Source organism: Aquarana catesbeiana, linkage group LG08, assembly GCF_042186555.1.
Source record: "Aquarana catesbeiana isolate 2022-GZ linkage group LG08, ASM4218655v1, whole genome shotgun sequence".
Classification (NCBI taxonomy): domain Eukaryota; kingdom Metazoa; phylum Chordata; class Amphibia; order Anura; family Ranidae; genus Aquarana; species Aquarana catesbeiana.
In genome coordinates, this window is record NC_133331.1 from 216,260,927 (window position 1) to 216,278,476 (window position 17,550).

Below are 17,550 nucleotides of genomic sequence, written 5' to 3' on the forward strand. Positions count from 1 at the left end.
CAGCTGCCTCTGCCCAATTCTGAAGTTCCGCAGAATATTGTTTCGGCCATAGTTTTATAGCGACTATGAAAGTGAATGGTTGGACTAAATTTCAGGAAAACAGGGACAGGACTCCTAATCTCTAAAGAGCAAAGCAAATGTAAAGAGGGAGACAGAGCTCTCTTTAGTAAGATGGGATTTTTGGAGGGAGATAATGTGTCTGTTAACGGTGAGCCAATACAGCAATGGTTAATATAAAAGTATAAATTTTATTGAAAACATATTAAAATAAACATTACAAAAATAGCAATCAGACGTCAGAATATGACCATGCAATAACTTTTGTTCAGAAATCATTTGTGATCAGCCCGCCAACATGTTTCGCATATATTTTGCTTCCTCAGGGCATTAAGGACATCACAGATTTTATCTAGATTGCATACAAGATATGAATTATTATTGTGGTTATAGATACATTTTAACACAAGACGGATAAAAAAACATCATAAATAATAAATGGCAGAAATTTAATTATGCTCACCTAGTCTATTGCAAATCGAGAGGACAAATGAGCAGCCACCTCCACAACCAAATGCCTCCTAATAGATCACCCGAAGCAAAAAGCCCATGGGTGCCAGATCCCAATGGGCAGTACCGATAGGGGAACTGGACCATGCAGAATGACAAGCAGAGGTCTGGCAAAAAAAATTAGAAATATAATGAAAGGGGAAATTGATTAATGGTTGTTGAATTACATAGGGAAAAAATATCCATGTATATACTAAAAATGATACTGTACCAGCTGCCCCATAGTGTGATACTACTGTGCAGTAAAGTGAGGGGTAGACTAAAAAGTTTAACCCCCCCCATAGGACAGAATAATGTAGATAATGTCAGACTCAATAGAGGTCGACATCAAATATTTACAGTCACTAACCTAGTTTTGGTGATAGGGTAGAATGTAAAATATGAAATCATCGCCAAAAATTAGAGGTAGAAATGATGTGGTAAGTGTCAGGAGTATAAACCAATATTTAGGAAAGGAATAACATCTCGGATCAGAACGATTAGGATGATAACGGTAGAGGATGTCAGAGAAACTGACGCCCGATCCATCCAGTGAGAACTACATAGAATGCTGGCCAGCCAGTGGTATGGAGGCACGCCACCACACCAAAGCGCAGCACGCACACCTCCCATAGGCAGACAGGCAACCCCCCAAGTGCATAACACAAAACAGGCCGCCAGCAGTTCTCATACAAAAAAGAGCATAAAAGCAGAAAGCTCACCTAGTAGTGGAATACAGACAGGCTACAGGATCCTCCATTTAGTTCTGAGTTAGGGCAGGAGAGCAGTGATGCGGGGCGGGCAGTAAGAGATGATGTCATTTTGCTGCTCCCCGCTGCACCTCCGACATTGAAGAGGCCCACACTGTGAGGGAGGAAGAGCACCTAAATTACATTCCGTGGGTGTTCAAACGTGCTGCCAGCCTGCCACCAGCGACGATGCACATTTGGTGGCACTGGCTGGCATGGCAAGTGACAATCCGCAAATAGTGGCAGCCGTTCATACACGTCTGGTGGCAGGTGACATGGCAAGTGACAATCCACATCTGGTGCTAGGAGACAGTGGCAAGTGACAATCCACATCTGGTGGCAGGTGACGTAACAAAATGTGAAGCTTTTTTATTCTTTAAATTATTGTCTATGGTCTTGTTTCTGTCTGGTGCCAAGACCACTGGCCCTGATTTCCTGCTTCAGGGTGGCTCTTTCCTCTTGCATCGTACTATGGAGTCACTTTTGGTACATCAACAGAAACAATGGGGTTGATTTACTTAAAGGGGTTGTAAAGTTATTTTTTTTTTTTTTTTTAAATAACAAACATGTTGTTATACTTACCTTCACTGTGCAGCTCGTTCTGCACAGAGTGGCCCCGAACCTGGTCTTCTGGGGTCCCTCGGCGGCTGTTTCAGCTCCTCCCCGCAAGCATTTACCACCTTCATGCGAGCTCCCTCGCACGGTGGTGAGTGCTTGCGGGCGCGCTCCCGTGATACAGCCGGCGGCTATAGCCGCTCGCTGTATCACTCGGCCCCGCCCCCCGGCGCGCCGCGTCATCTGATGTGATTGACAGCAGCGCAAGCCAATGGCTGCGCTGCTTTCAATCCATCCACTGCAGCCAATCAGCGACCAGGCTGAGCTGCAATGAAGATGACGAGCACGAGCAGCGAAGATTCGAGGCGTCAGGTAAGTAAAACGGGGGGGCTGGGGGCGGCGGTACTGTCAAAAGTTTTTTCACCTTAATGCATAGAATGCATTAAGGTGAAAAAATTTTTACCTTTACAACCCCTTTAAGACAAATATACTGTGCACTTTGCATAGTGCAGTAGCACTCTGCAAGAGCAGCTGCTCCAGGGCTTAATAACTGAGCAGAAGCTCTTCTGACTGGCATCATCCAATCATGTGCAAGCAAAAATTCTGTTGTTTTTTTTTATTTCCTTGCATGTGATTGGGTATTCTTTGCAAAGTGAAGCTTTATCTATTTTACTAATCTCTGGAGCAACTGCACTTTGCAAAGTGCACAGTCTATTTGCCTTAAGTAAATCGACCCCACCCTAAGGTGACCAGGTACCCCCTGCTCCTCCTTTCTCTAAGCTAACAACTTGACCAGAAACTGCACTGTCAACTGTTAACTTTTTCCTGTGAAGAAATCAGAGATTAGCGGCAAGTGCTTGGGTAAAAATTAAAAAAAAAAAAAAAGCAAAAAATAGTTTAGTGGAGAATTTTTATTTTATTTTGCTCAATGTGGTTAAACTAAAAAAATACTGAGGGTTTAATACTAAGAAAAAATATTTAATTCTGAATTCTAATATACAATTCAGGCGACACAAAATTATTCATGCAAACATATACGCTGTTTGATTTTATGTTATTCTGTATCTCAAAACATTATTCAGAAATATATATACTGTACATTATATTATTGCTCATTTGTTTGATTCATGAATTCTGTGTGAGAAAAGGTGACATATTCATCAAAATGACACATTTATATGTCACACTGGGTTTGTTGCCAACCCGTAATAAAAAAATAAGCCAGAACGTGCTACTATTGCACAGATCATGCATTCTGACCAACCAGTTAGGAGAATAAGAAAATCATGCTACTTGAGGAACAGAGAGTCTTTAGATTATACTCAGCAAGCAGGTGCTTAACCACCTGTCTCCCCATTACAGATTGTAGCAAGTCCTAATAAGCTCCGTAAGTGCCTGTCTGATGTGACTGCTTGGCCTAAGACTTCCTCTCACTTGACTCTTTCTATATCTTTGCAGCTCCCAGGAAAGACTTTACAGATTGAATCCGGGGCTTGTAGCTGCTTCTTGGACTCTTTTTTTGCAGCTAAACACCAGATCCCACTGCGATACAAGGCCCATGGACTCTCTACTCACCTGGCCGATGGGTCTGCAATAAAATCTTGGCCAGTTATATAAGAATCCACTCCTCTTCCAGTCACCATCTTCAACTTGCACCAAGAACTACTTCTCCTGGACATCATTGCTTCCCCTTTGTTTCCTGTTATTCTTGGTATGCCGTGGCTACAGGCCCATAACCCTACTATAAACTGGGTCACCGGAGAAGTTACGTTTCCATCTCAGTACTGCCAACAGTTCTGCATTCTGAAGGACTCTTGTGAACCCCCTGCTCTGTTATGTCTAAACACCGATTCTGAGCTATGCAGTCGGTCCAAGAGGTCTACCATGACTTTTTAGATGTCTTTAGTAAAAAAGGGGCTGATACCCTTCCTCCTCATCGGGCCTACGACTGCCCCATCGAGCTCCTTCCCGGAGCCGAAGTCCCCTTTGGCAGGATTTTTCCTTTTGACTGAGCTGGAGCAAGGTGCACTGAAAGTGTACATCGATGAGAACCTAAAAAAGGGTTTCATTCGGCCCTCCACATCCCCAGCAGGCGCAGACATCTTTTTTGTAGAAAAGAAGGATCACTCTCTTCGCCCTTGTATAGACTGCCGGGAACTCAATAAAATAACTGTTAAGAATCGGTACCCTCTCCCCTTGGTACCAGAGTTATTCCAGAGACTGGGGACTGCTACCATTTTCACCAAATTAGATCTCCGAGGGGCTTACAACCTGGTCCGTATCAGAAAAGGGGACGAGTGGAAAACAGCTTTTTGCACTCACTTCAGGCACTTTGAGTACATGGTAATGCCCTTTGGACTATGCAATGCTCCTGCAACCTTTCAGTATTTCATAAACAATGTCTTCCGGGACTACTTGGATCTGTTCGTCATAGTCTACATAGATGACATTCTCATCTTTTCTTCCTCCCTGGACTCCCACCGCAGACATGTTAAATGTGACGTAGCTCGACTCTGGCTACATGGCTTGTACGCTAGGGCTGAAAAGTGCGAGTTCGAGCGAGAGAGTATTCCATTTTTGGGACTAATCATTTCCGTGGAAGGGATCAAGATGGACCCCCATAAGATCGCTGCAATTCTTGACTGGCCAGCCCCCACTGACAAGAAAGGAGTCCAACGTTTCGTTGGCTTCGCCAATTTCTATAGAAAATGTATTAAGGGGTTTTCAGCCATCATTGGCCCCCTCACTCAGTTGACCAAACAAGGGGTACGTTTTCATTGGTTGCCAGAAGCTCAATCCACCTTTTGAATCTCTCAAAAGACTGTTTACTTCTGCTGCTGTTTTAAAGCATCCCGATTCCTCTTTACCGTTTGTCCTGGAAGTGGACTCTTCCGAGAGTGCTGTTGGAGCGGTTCTTTCCCAGCGACAAGGGACCAAAGCTTTGTTATACCCTGTAGCCTTCTTTTCTCGCAAATTATCAACTGCAGAAAGGAATTATGATGTAGGAGATTGGGAGCTACTGGCCATAAAATCCGCTCTTGAAGAATGGCGATACCTTTTGGAGGGAGCTGCTCATCCTATTCTGATCTACACAGATCACAAAAACCTGGAATATTTGAAATTCGCAATGAGGTTGAGACCACGACAAGCCAGGTGGGCCTTGTTCTTTCCAGGTTCTCCTTCCAGGTGACCTATCGGCCAGGCTCTAAGTATATAAAACAAAACAAAACAAAAACTCTTGCGCATAAATGTATAAGCCCGACAGTTCAAAGTTCTCGATGGATGGTAGCTTTCAGCCTTGCTGCCCTCAAGGATAGGGAAATCCTAACATACAGACAAAAAACAGAAAAGAGAGGGCGCACCAGCCTTGTGCATTATCTTTAAAAAGGTTTACAAGGGTAGATAAAAATCACGCATAATAGTTAAATGATGGTAGCAGTCTCCAGACCTATGGACAAGACGTGCAGACCGCTGCTGGCTGACGCGTTTCGAAGGTAGCACCTTCTTCTTCAGAGCCTAATGCCGCGTACACACGGTCGGACTTTTCGTCTACAAAAGTCCGACAGCCTGTCCGACAGACTTCCGACGTACCTTCGGCGGACTTGCGGCAGACTTTCTTACGAACGGACTTGCACACACACGACCACACAAAAGTACGACAGCCTAGTACGCGGTGACGTACACCAAGTCCGACGAGACTATAAAACGGAAGTTCAATAGCCCGTACGACACCCTTTGGGCTCCTTCTGCTAATCTCGTGTTTATCTCGTGTTAGTAGAAGTTTGGTGAGAGACGATTCGCGCTTGTGAGACTCGTATTTTTCAGTTCGTTTTAACTGTTGTTCAGTCTGTGCTTGTGAGGTTTGTATCTGCTTTTCAGTGCGTTTGGTCAGTTGGCATTGAGAAATCTTTGTTTTATTGGCCGCTCGTTCCTGATTTTCAGGTCGTTCTTCACAGGCCTTGCTGTTCTTCAGTGCGTTCTGTTTAGTGCGTTCTGACCAGCCGACCGTTTTGAAGCCATGTTACCTGTACGTACTCGTCGTAGAGCTCGTGCATTGTATGTGCTTGGTGCTGTAGTTTATTCTTCAGCCCAAGACCAGTCCATGAACAGGGCGAGGAGGAGTTCATGGACCAAGAATTGGTTGCTTCAGCGTGACCAGTTCTGTCACATGCCTTTTGCTCCGTGAGATCCGTGAGAATAATCCTGAGGATTTCAGGAACTTTCTCCGGATGACGGACCCCGTTTTTGACCGTTTGTTGGCTTTGCTGACCCCCTATATCAGCAGGCAGGATACCTGCATGAGGCAAGCCATCACTCCGGAGCAGAGGCTGGTCGCTACCTTGCGGTATTTGGCCACAGGGAGAAGCCTGCAGGACCTTAAGTTCTCGACAGGCATCTCCCCCCAGGCTCTGGGGATCATTATCCCAGAGACCTGTTCTGCCATCATACAGGTCCTGCAGAAGGACTATATTAAGGTAAGATATTTTTCTTTTATTAGCATCACATGTTCTTTTATGTAATCTTTGATAATGTGATGTATTTCTTGCTTCAAACACTACTTACCATCATTGCAATATAGTGTGAATGTCCCCTTTTTATCCTCACACATGCTGGAATTTTTTACTGTTATTTTTTGTCATGCATGTATATTTTCCTTCAATAACCTTCCAGCATGAAGTGATGGGAACATATCCACCTAGTCTACTCATTTGGAATGTATTTTGTTTGAGTGTATTTAGTGTGCTGCTAATGAGCAATTATCTAGATTTCACAACCCCCCCCCCCCCACCACCTAAACTCACTCCAAATAGTGTGCTGCTAATGAGCAATTATCTAGATTTCACAACCCCCCCACCCCCCCCCCCCACCACCACCTAAACTCACTCCAAATAGTGTGCTGCTAATGAGCAATTATCTAGATTTCACAACCCCCCCCCCCACCTAAACTCACTCCAAATAGTGTGCTGCTAATGAGCAATTATCTAGATTTCACAACCCCCCCCCCCACCTAAACTCACTCCAAATAGTGTGCTGCTAATGAGCAATTATCTAGATTTCACAACCCCCCCCCCCCACCTAAACTCACTCCAAATAGTGTGCTGCTAATGAGCAATTATCTAGATTTCACAACCCCCCCCCACCTAAACTCACTCCAAATAGTGTGCTGCTAATGAGCAATTATCTAGATTTCACAACCCCCCCCCCCCCCCACCTAAACTCACTCCAAATAGTGTGCTGCTAATGAGCAATTATCTAGATTTCACAACCCCCCCCCCCACCTAAACTCACTCCAAATAGTGTGCTGCTAATGAGCAATTATCTAGATTTCACAACCCCCCCACCCCCACCCTCGTTAAAATTTGCTGGAATGTTCTGTGGTGTTGATTTGTCTAAAGCAAATATATGTTGCACTTTGCAAAATGCATGTGCACTCTACAAGTGCATTTGTTCCAGTGCTTTAGTAAATGAGCAGAAGCTCTGCTGATTTCCATCATCAAATCATATGCAAGCCTCAAAGTGTTTTCATTAATTGCCCTTGCATGTGATTGTGTACTCCTTGCAACATGAATGCCTTTTTCCATTACCTCATTTACTGTAAGCTGGTTAGCAACTGCACCTGCAGAGTGCGACAACTGCAGTCTTGTAGCCTTTTTAGTCCCTAAATTCCTGCGTGTCCTAAAAGTAATTTTTTTTTAGGGATTTCACAACCCCCTAAAATGTAATCAATGTTCCATCAGAGGGGGTGAGCAATCTGATAAGTGTGCCTTTCCATATTAGTTATTCCAGAACAATTAAATTATTGAATGTTATACTGATGCTGGGGAATAATGTTTTTAATTGTCTAATTTTCTTGCAATGTTAGCTTCCAAATTAATTGATTTTGGTTTTCTTGTTTGATTTCCCAGTTTCCTTCAACGCCACAGGAATGGCAGACTGTGGCATCCCATTTTGCCAGCCGTTGGACTTTCCCAATTGTGGAGGGGCTATAGATGGGAAACATGTCCACATTGTGCCACCACCCCATTCGGGGTCATATTATTTTAATTATAAGGGGTTCCACAGTATTGTTTTAATGGCGGTGGTGTCGGCACACTATGATTTTTTATATGTGGACGTGGGGAAGAATGGCCGGATGTCGGATGGAGGAGTATTTGCCCAGACGGAGTTCTGCCAGCGTCTCCAGAGTGGTGGCCTGGGATTGCCACCTGATGAGGATAACGTGGAAGGACTCCCCTTTGTCTTCATTGCCGATGAAGCCTTCGCTCTCAGCAAGCACCTCATGAGGCCATTCCCCAAAGAACCCTCACCCCGGAGAGGAGGGTTTTTAATTACCGGCTGGCCAGAGCTAGAAGAGTGGTTGAGAATGCGTTTGGAATTCTGGCCAGCCGGTTCCGCCTGTTTCAAACAGCCATTAATTTGGCGGAATACAAACTTAATTTTATCGTTTTATCGTGCTGCATTCTGCACAACTTTTTAAATAAACATTCTACAAATTATATAGGCACAGTTGGGCCTGAGGCCGGACAAATAGAAGCCAACCTTACAGGCCTGGATACTGGTCCGTACTGGCTTGGCCCCCCAAAGTGCCCGTCAAGTTAGACAGCAATATGTTAATTATTTTATGGGTAGGGGGGCCATTGCAATGGGCCAGGATATATAATTTTTGACAATAAAAAAATTATTGATGAAATCTTGCATTATATTTATTGCTTGCCTTTCTTTTGGGCTGTCTCCTAGGTTATGGTCGAGCAGTTGTAGTGCCAACTGTATTGTAATTTTAAATGTCTAAATAAGCTCCATTGCCACTGTAAACAACTTTTTTACAATTATAACTAAAATGATACTGAGCCTTGAAATAACAAACCACACATTTATTTAATTCCTATAAGGAGATGTTTTTATTAATGGTTGTTATGCATTCCGTTCTGCATTTAGTATAAAATGTTCATAGACAAAAATAGAATGATATCTTAATAATGTAGCAAAATATAATTATATCTAAATATTTATACCTAATCCACAAAAAAATATTTTTGGCTTTTTGATTTTCACAAACGGGCTTTTTTTTTTGTTTTGGGAAAATCAAGTTTTGTTTTTTTTTTTTTTTTAAAGCAATTTTTTTGTTTATGTTTTTTTTTTTTTTATCAAGTTATTTTTGTTTTTATTATTTTTTTTTAATAAAGTTTGTATATTAAATTTTTTTGGTTTTTTAAAATCAAGTTTTTTATTTTTTTTGGTTTTTTAAAATCAAGTTTTTTTATTTTTTTTGGTTTTTTAAAATCAAGTTTTTTATTTTTTTTGGTTTTTTAAAATCAAGTTTTTTATTTTTTTGGTTTTTTAAAATCAAGTTTTTTATTTTTTTTGGTTTTTTAAAATCAAGTTTTTTATTTTTTTTGGTTTTTTAAAATCAAGTTTTTTATTTTTTTTGGTTTTTTAAAATCAATTTTTTTTTTTTTTTTTTTTTTTTTTTTTTTGTGTTTTTTGGAAAATCAATTTTTATTTTTTTGTGGATTTTTGAGGTATTTACGAGAAACAGCCCTCCTTTTTTACATTAGGTTAAACAGCCATTTATGTTCTGCCAAAAAAAAAAAAGAGAAGGCCCAGAATGGGGTCAGCAAAACAGGAAATGAAGGACATGATTGATGTTTTGGGGTTTAAAAAAGGGCATTTAGATTCGACCCAAAACATCAATCATGTCCTTCATTTCCTGCTGCATACGATCCAGCCGATTCCGCATTTGATCGATCTCCCCATTCCAGGCCATGATTTGAGCAATTAGCCGTTGGGCACTGTCTGTGGTGAAATAGTCACTTGGACCTAAAGTGGAATGAAAAAAAAAATATGTTTAGAAATATGCACACATAAGTTTACCTTACCATAAAGCTGGTGTCTCAAACACTGACCTGGTGGGGTGCCCATGTCGCATACTTCATGAACATCCTCGGGGGTGGCGCTGTTGCTTGACTCAAGCACAACCAGATCACCTAAAATAGAGTAGAAAAATTACATAAAATAAAAGGCAGCCATGCATAGATTAGCGTAAGCTGGTGTGTCAGACACTCACCTGGTGGGGTGCCCATGTCGCCCACCTCTCCTTCCTCCACATCCTCAATGGGACTTGGGCTTATTTCCCAATCATGTTTTGCTTGGGGTGGACTGTCTTCTGGTTGTTGGCTGAGTGATTTTTCCCCTATGTGAAACAAAAAATTAATAATCTAATTAGCACACAGATATTTTAGTACATAGTAATTTTCCAACATTTGTAATGAAGTGGTTTGTGTAGAGTTCCTATTTTACCTCAATATTTAAAATTAGAAAGACATATCGGATAGATAGATATCAATATCTCAAAATATAGTTAATAATCTTTTGATCTCTCTCTATATCTGGAACAAAATCTCTAAATATCTAACTAAATGTAAAGCCAAAAAATTAAGATAACTTCAAATCTTCAAAAAGAATGTTTTACATTTCTATATCTATCTATCTACCTATCTCTATATTTCTCTCTCTCTCTATATATTTCTCTCTCTCTCTCTCTCTCTCTCTCTCTATATCTCTATATCTATATCTATATCTATCTCTCAATATATATATATATATATATATATATATATATATATATATATATATATATATATATATATATATATATATATATATAGTTATATATATATATATATATAGTTATATATATATATATATATAGTTATATATATGTATATGTATATATGTGTATATATATATATGTATGTATATATATGTATATGTATCTATAGATATGTAACGAGGTTTCTTAAAAGATCGTTTAAAACGATGAACAAAAAATCGGATACGAAGGAAAAGCACATGGAGCAGTATACAAGGTAATAAACACAAGATAAAAACACGACAAGTACTTACTTTTTTTAAGAACTTTCCGGATACGTCGGTATTGATCCGGCTCCCTGAGTTTCAGGTCAGACCATCTTTTTCGCAGTTGATCTTTGGAGCGCTGGACCCCAAAAGATGCCTGCAAAGTCTCCACGACCTTCGCCATTATTTTGGCCTTGCGCAAATTTGGCCGTGCGTACGGCCCATAATTGCCATCATAGTCGTCTTTGTGAAGAATGGCCACCATCTCCACCATCTCTTTAAAACTCATATTAGAGGCCTTAAATCTAGGCCTCATAGATTTCGCAGACGTTCCAGCCTCCGGGCTGTCTCCACTACCTGAGGTCGTCAACATTTCAGGTGTCTCCGCCATTCTTTAACTCCACTACGCGCCGTAACAAAAAATGGGCGGAGAACATGAGTTAAAATCGAACGTCAGGGGCGGGCGACGCAGGCGGAGTTTCACACATGCGTAGTGTATAAAGAGGGGCCTTGCGCACGTGTCGTACGTACGTTCTGTGCGTCGAATTAGGGGGCGGAGAACATGAGTTAATTTCGAACGTCAGGGGCGGGCGACGCAGGCGGAGTTTCACACATGCGTAGTGTATAAAGAGGGGCCTTGCGCACGTGTCGTACGTACGTTCTGTGCGTCGAATTAGGGGGCGGAGAACATGAGTTAATTTCGAACGTCAGGGGCGGGCGACGCAGGCGGAGTTTCACACATGCGTAGTGTATGAAGAGGGCCCTTGCGCACGTGTCGTACGAACGTTCTGTGCGTAGGTGATAGTGGACCAGGACGTTACAAAACGAAGGTAATTTTAAATATATTTTTTGGGGGTTTTATGGTCATGACTTTGTAGCAAGCGGCCTATATGGCTTGATAGATTGATGAGGCCTACATAGGGAGAAGATGATGAGGGGTTAGCCGAAACCTATAATAAAAGTGTTTTTTGTCTTGTGACTTCATCTTTTCCAGATATAATGAATCCCCTATTTAAGGATCCAGAGTTCCTTACATCTTTTATTTCCAAATATCGAGAGATGAGGAATTTGTGGGAGGTGAAACACCCTCAGTATTATGCTAAGCATGTGAGGAAGTCAACGCTGGAGAGACTTCTGGCCTTTGTCCAGGCGACCATCCCGGAAGCAACAATGGAGACATTGCTCAAGAAAATTGGGGGCTTGAGGAACATGTATAAGAGGGAGCATAAGAAGATCCAGGAATCAAGGAGATCAGGAGCATCAGCAGATGATGTTTATGTACCCAGGCTGTGGTACTATAATCAACTCCGTTTTCTGGATGACCAGAATGAAGCCAGGCCATCACTTTCAACCCTTCCCTCCACCCTTCCCTCCACCCCAGCAGAGGCTGATGAGGAGCAAGCTGGGTCTTCCATCCTGGATGAACCAGATATGACCATCTGGAGTCAGGTAAATTATTTTAACAAATATTTACTGTACTAATATTAATGATGTTAACTGGATGTTATAATTGTCTAAAATAATTTGGCACTCAAAATTGGGTATACATATCAATTGACAGTAGTGGCTAAATATGTTTGGCATCTGCTTGAAATAATTAGGGTGTCTGATTAGACTCTTTTATTAAAGAGAAGTATTCACATTGAATTTGCTATTCATGAGAAGCAAACTGTGTGTCATTGATGAACCCAAAAAAATATACTCAAACTATTGTCCTTTTTTTATACACAGGATGAGTCCATCCAGGAGGAATGTGGGGAAAGTGGCAGGCAGGAGGAGACCAGGCCCATGGACAGCCTGGAGGAGGCCGGATTCACCATCATCCTGGAGGAGGCTGGGCCCAGTGTCAGGCAGGAGGTGGCTGCTCCCAGTGAGGTGGCTGCTCCCAGTGAGGTGGCTGGGCCAAGTGAGGTGGCTGGGCCAAGTGAGGTGGCTGGGCCAAGTGAGGTGGCTGGGCCCAGTAGGAGCCTGACCGAATCCCAAGTGCCTCCCCTCCACCTTCCCAAAAAAAGGGCCAGGAAGGGGATGGTCACACAGGACGCATCCCTGCGCCTCATGCAAGAGGCCACCCGTTTTTTAAGGAGCCCCCCCGAAGCGGAAGAATCCTATGGCTGCTACTTAGCCAGCAGGCTTCTTCAGATGAATAGGGAGCAGCGCCTCATTTGTGAGCGCCTCTTTGGGGAAACAATCCATAAGGGGCTGCAGGGCACGCTAACACAAAACACCCAACTACATGAGGCAGCCCCCCCTCCTCCTCCTCCTCCTCCTCCTCCTCCTCCTGCCACAACTGAAACACCAGAGCCACAGCCTCAAAAGAAGGCTACAGGGAAGGCTGCAGGGCAGCGTGGAGGAAAGGCTGCAGGGAAGAGAAGAAAATGATGACCTGGGTTCAGTCTGGTCTGACAGAAGACGCAGGCTGTTGTAGGACCACAGTCTGGGGACATCTAGATCATCTGCTGGTGCTGTTGATCTCTGGGATTCTTGGACCAGATTGTGCTCCCTCTTATATGGACTCCGCAAGATCCCAATTTTCTGGTACACCGACTTTTTCCAGCGTTGACTTCCTCTTTATTTTATTTTGACCATGAATAAATGGATCATTTTTTGAGTTTAGCAAAAGACTTTTTATGTTTTTTCTTTGAAATCATTGATTTTACACACAATGTTAAATTAACAAGGGACAACAATCTCATTGAGTTAGAAAAAAAACACACCAAAAATACATTACTAATGTTAATAATGTTCAAGTGGTAAGTCTTGAAAATCCAAAAATTTACGTAACCAAAAACGGTGCTTTGGGTTAACTTTATCTAAAAACTAAAAAATAATCACTATAAAAAAAAAAAAACAGAATAATGGGTTCTTTGTGGTAACTTTACAAACCTAAAAAAAAAAAAAGGGAAAAAGTATTATTAGTATGGAAACATTGTTTTTAAAATGCATACTATATCATTCATGAGATCAAAGAGAAAAAGAATCCAGAAATCAGTTTGGGAGAACTCTGATTATGAACAGCAAAACACCTTCGTTCTTTATAGAGCCTTCGTAAAGAAGAAATAAAATGCGCTGCATTCAACGATCACAGATTTTGCAGCGTGATGAATGTGCTACCTACAATACGAACACTAGTTTTACTAGACCGACTGCTTCCGTTTAGTTTTTGCTTATGAGCATGCGTCGTTTTTTTGTCCGTCGGACTAGCATACAGACGAGCGGACTTCGGGGTCCGTCGTACTTACGACGTAAAGATTTGAAGCATGCTTCAAATCTAAAGTCCGTCGGATTTGAGGCTAAAAAAGTCCGTTGAAAGTCCGGAGAAGCCCACACACGATCGGATTACCAGCCAGCTTTAGTCCGTCAGCGTCCGTTGGACTTTTGTAGACGAAAAGTCCGACCGTGTGTACGCGGCATAACAGTATCCATCTCTTACAGTACCTTAAATAGTGTGCTCATCAAGGGAGCACAGACCAAACTGACCTAGGAGCCACTCCCATAAAGTGGGCAGTCAAGAGGCGGACCTAGACACAGCACCATAGTAACTATTTGTATACACATATACATATAAAAAAAAAAAAAAAAAACCGCACACAAAAGACGCACACAAAAAATGCACACAAAAATATATATGTGCGGGGAGCACAAGTGCACAGATCTACAGTGTGATGAGTGTCATAAAAAGGGGGAGGTAATGTGCACATAGCGTGTGATACAGTACACCAGACAGCCAGGCAATCTCCAATCCTAAATCTTACAAATGCGGCCACCTGCGCAAACAAGGAAACCCAGCTATCAAATTGAACACAAGATCAAATACAAGAATCTGCACTATGAACAGCGCACAATAGACTTCACATGAGACTATGATATATAAATAAATGAATCACCAGGACCCATCCACACTTGTCCTCCAAGGAGATGAATGACTTAATCTCCATAGTGTGTAAAAATATCACAGATCTTACCTCAAAGACGCTGTGTAGCTGCAGGCGGCGGTTGGAACGCACGCCATATTCATTACATGTAGTGCGGTCCAGGGGGCGGAAGTAGAAGCTCCGTATTGCTTCCTGTGCGCCCTCTGTCGCTCTAGGCTGTGTCAGCAGTAAAGATATCAGCAGCCATATAAGGGAAGACAACTATAGAGGCTGAAGGCAGACACATATTAGGTGGCTGTGACAGACTCACCCGAGACAGAGGCTATTGGAAGGGACTGAACGCAAGCCTCTTGCCCACCGATTATGGGCCCTAGCATTTGGGGGAATGGTGCTCTCTGTGAGCTGTATGCCTGGGGACCCTGGGGTTGGTGTTACTTTGGATTCAGCTCCATGTCCCCCCAAAACACACAGACTCTGGAACCCGTTATATGCCATATTAGAATGATAAGACTGAATTATACTGTTGGAACACATCCTGTGAGGAGATGCTAATGTCATCAACTCCACTCACCTGTCTGATGTCAGCTATAATGTGTTTAATGTAAATAAGTTTAGTCTAGGTTCTAAGGGTATTCAACTCATTGTTGTTTGTTCTAATTAACCCTGTGTTGATGTTTATGGTAATGTATGTTAATTGAATGAGCTGATCACATTGTCCTCTATACAATGTAGGAGACGGGACGACTCCTATTGGAGCTCATGTTAATTAGGTTAATTAGGTTATGTTTGTATTGTTAATTGTAATTAGCTCCTGTTATTGTGTTTATACTACTGTGTGAAGCTTGGTGCCCACAAGTCTGTCATCTGGTCTGGGTAAATGTTTTAGTAAATTAGCTCATGTTAATTAGGTTAGCTTTGAGTCAGTCTGCTGTATAAATGTGTGTGAGATCTCAAATAAAGAAGTAGTCCTGATTTACTCCAAGACTGGTGTTGTCTAGTTCTTGGGGGTTCCTATAGCCAGATCCATTGGACTCGTGTTCCAGAACTTAGGAAGCAGTATACTGACGGAAACACTCAAGCGGAGTGTGGGACGTTCCGTGACATTGGTGGCAAGCAGCGCGAAAGCTTCCTGCAGTCTGGGACATCCAAACCTCCAACTGGATCCAAGGTCAGGATAGCAGACTTCAGTCACCCCAGCGGAGATATGGACCTGGCATCAGAGTTCCCGGGGCTGCTGCGGATCATCCTTTCAACATACACCAGAACGGTGTCTGAGGATGAATACCTGGAGCTCATGCAGCTGATTCGGGTGAAGCTCTGGATTGGAGCCCTTCATCTCGCTGGTATAAAACAGGGCAAGTGCTTTCCGACCCAAGAGAAACGGGCCAGTGACCAACAGGCATTGCGGATGGCATTCCTGGGAGAGCGGCCCCAGGAGCAATGGGTGACTGAGTTGGACAGGCTGGTCCAGCAGGAGATAGAGCTGGACAATCGTTATCGGGCTCTGCAATGGCACGCAGAGGAGGGATATTTAGGGGAGACAACAGAATACTCTCCGGAGGGATATGACTTTGGCAGCCTTGGATTGCTGTGGGAGAGCCTTACAGATCATTTTATGTTTGGCGATGAAGGGGAACCTGACCTTGAGGACCTGAGAGAATATAGAGAGGCTATGCTCGGTCTTGCAGGGGTCTCGGAGCTCAAACCTGATCTGGACCATTTGCTAAGGAAGGAACAGCATCTGGAAAGGGCATACAGGAAACTGCTAGCACAAGTTCAGCAGCATGCCAGAGAATTGGCAGTGGAAAATCTGAAGATTGCCGTCCCCAAACCTGAAGTGCTGACCACAGGGCAGAGTTCTGCTAACCTCTGTCCAGCACTGATAACATCTTCTGGGTTCCATGAACAGGAGATGGTGAACCTCTATCCCCAGACACCAGTTATAGAGATAGGGGATTTAATAGACTTTTCTGCTGAGGAAGAACAACCTGATGAGCCTCCAACAGAAGAGCTGGTATTAGGGCCAAACTTCACTGTGCTCTGCCCAGCACCAACAGCAGTATCTGTGGAGTTACAACAAACTTCTCCAGCAGAAGTGCTGGCAACCGGACAGAGGGTCCAAAACCTCTGCCCCACACCTGTGGCAGTTTCGGAGGCCCAGGGTGAGAAGGTGGTAATCACTTTCCAGCAGCAGATACAGGGGGAGAAGGGAGAGGAGGTGTGCGTTGTCCCTCCCTAACAGTTGGCCAGGGTGGAGGAAGCAGCCTTCCCTCCCCAGCAAAGATCAGTGCACCTAGGAGACAGTGCCATAGACATGTCATCCAAGCAACCAGATGAGGGAATGGAAAAGGAAGCAGCCAGCTCACCTCCCCAATGGCAGCTACACAGTTTGGGAGTGGAGGAAGCCAGCCTCCTGCCCCAACGGTTAGCCGGAGCGGAGGATGCGGAGTCCCCAGCAGAAGTGCTGGCAACAGGGCAGAGTGTTACCAACCTCTGCCCAGCAACGGCAACAACTACAGAGTTCCAGGGAGGTGGGGCAGTCGGCCTCCCTCCCCAACAGTTAGCTGGAACAGATGGTGTGGGGTTTCTAGCAGAAGGGCTGGCAACAGGGCTGAGGACTGCTGGACTCTGCCCTCAACTAACAGAGGATGGATTTCCTGTGAAGGTGGATGGGACTTCAGTCTCCACCTGTATACCCCAGGGATGCTGGGCAGTCGGCCCAGATCCCCAACAGCATGACAGAGTGAGCCCAGTCACCCTGTCTTCTCTCCAGCGGCAGAAAGGACTCCAGGGAGAAGGGCCAGTCCAGGCCTCTCCCCAGCGGCAGATATGTTCTCTGAGAGAGGCAGAGGTTGGCTGGGTGAGTAATGCTTTGTTTGGAACAATTTTTATTTGGGGTACTGTGTGGGTACAGGCATTAGAGGACTGGAGCTACTTACTAACTTCGGAGTCAACCCGTCTGGGGTCTCCTC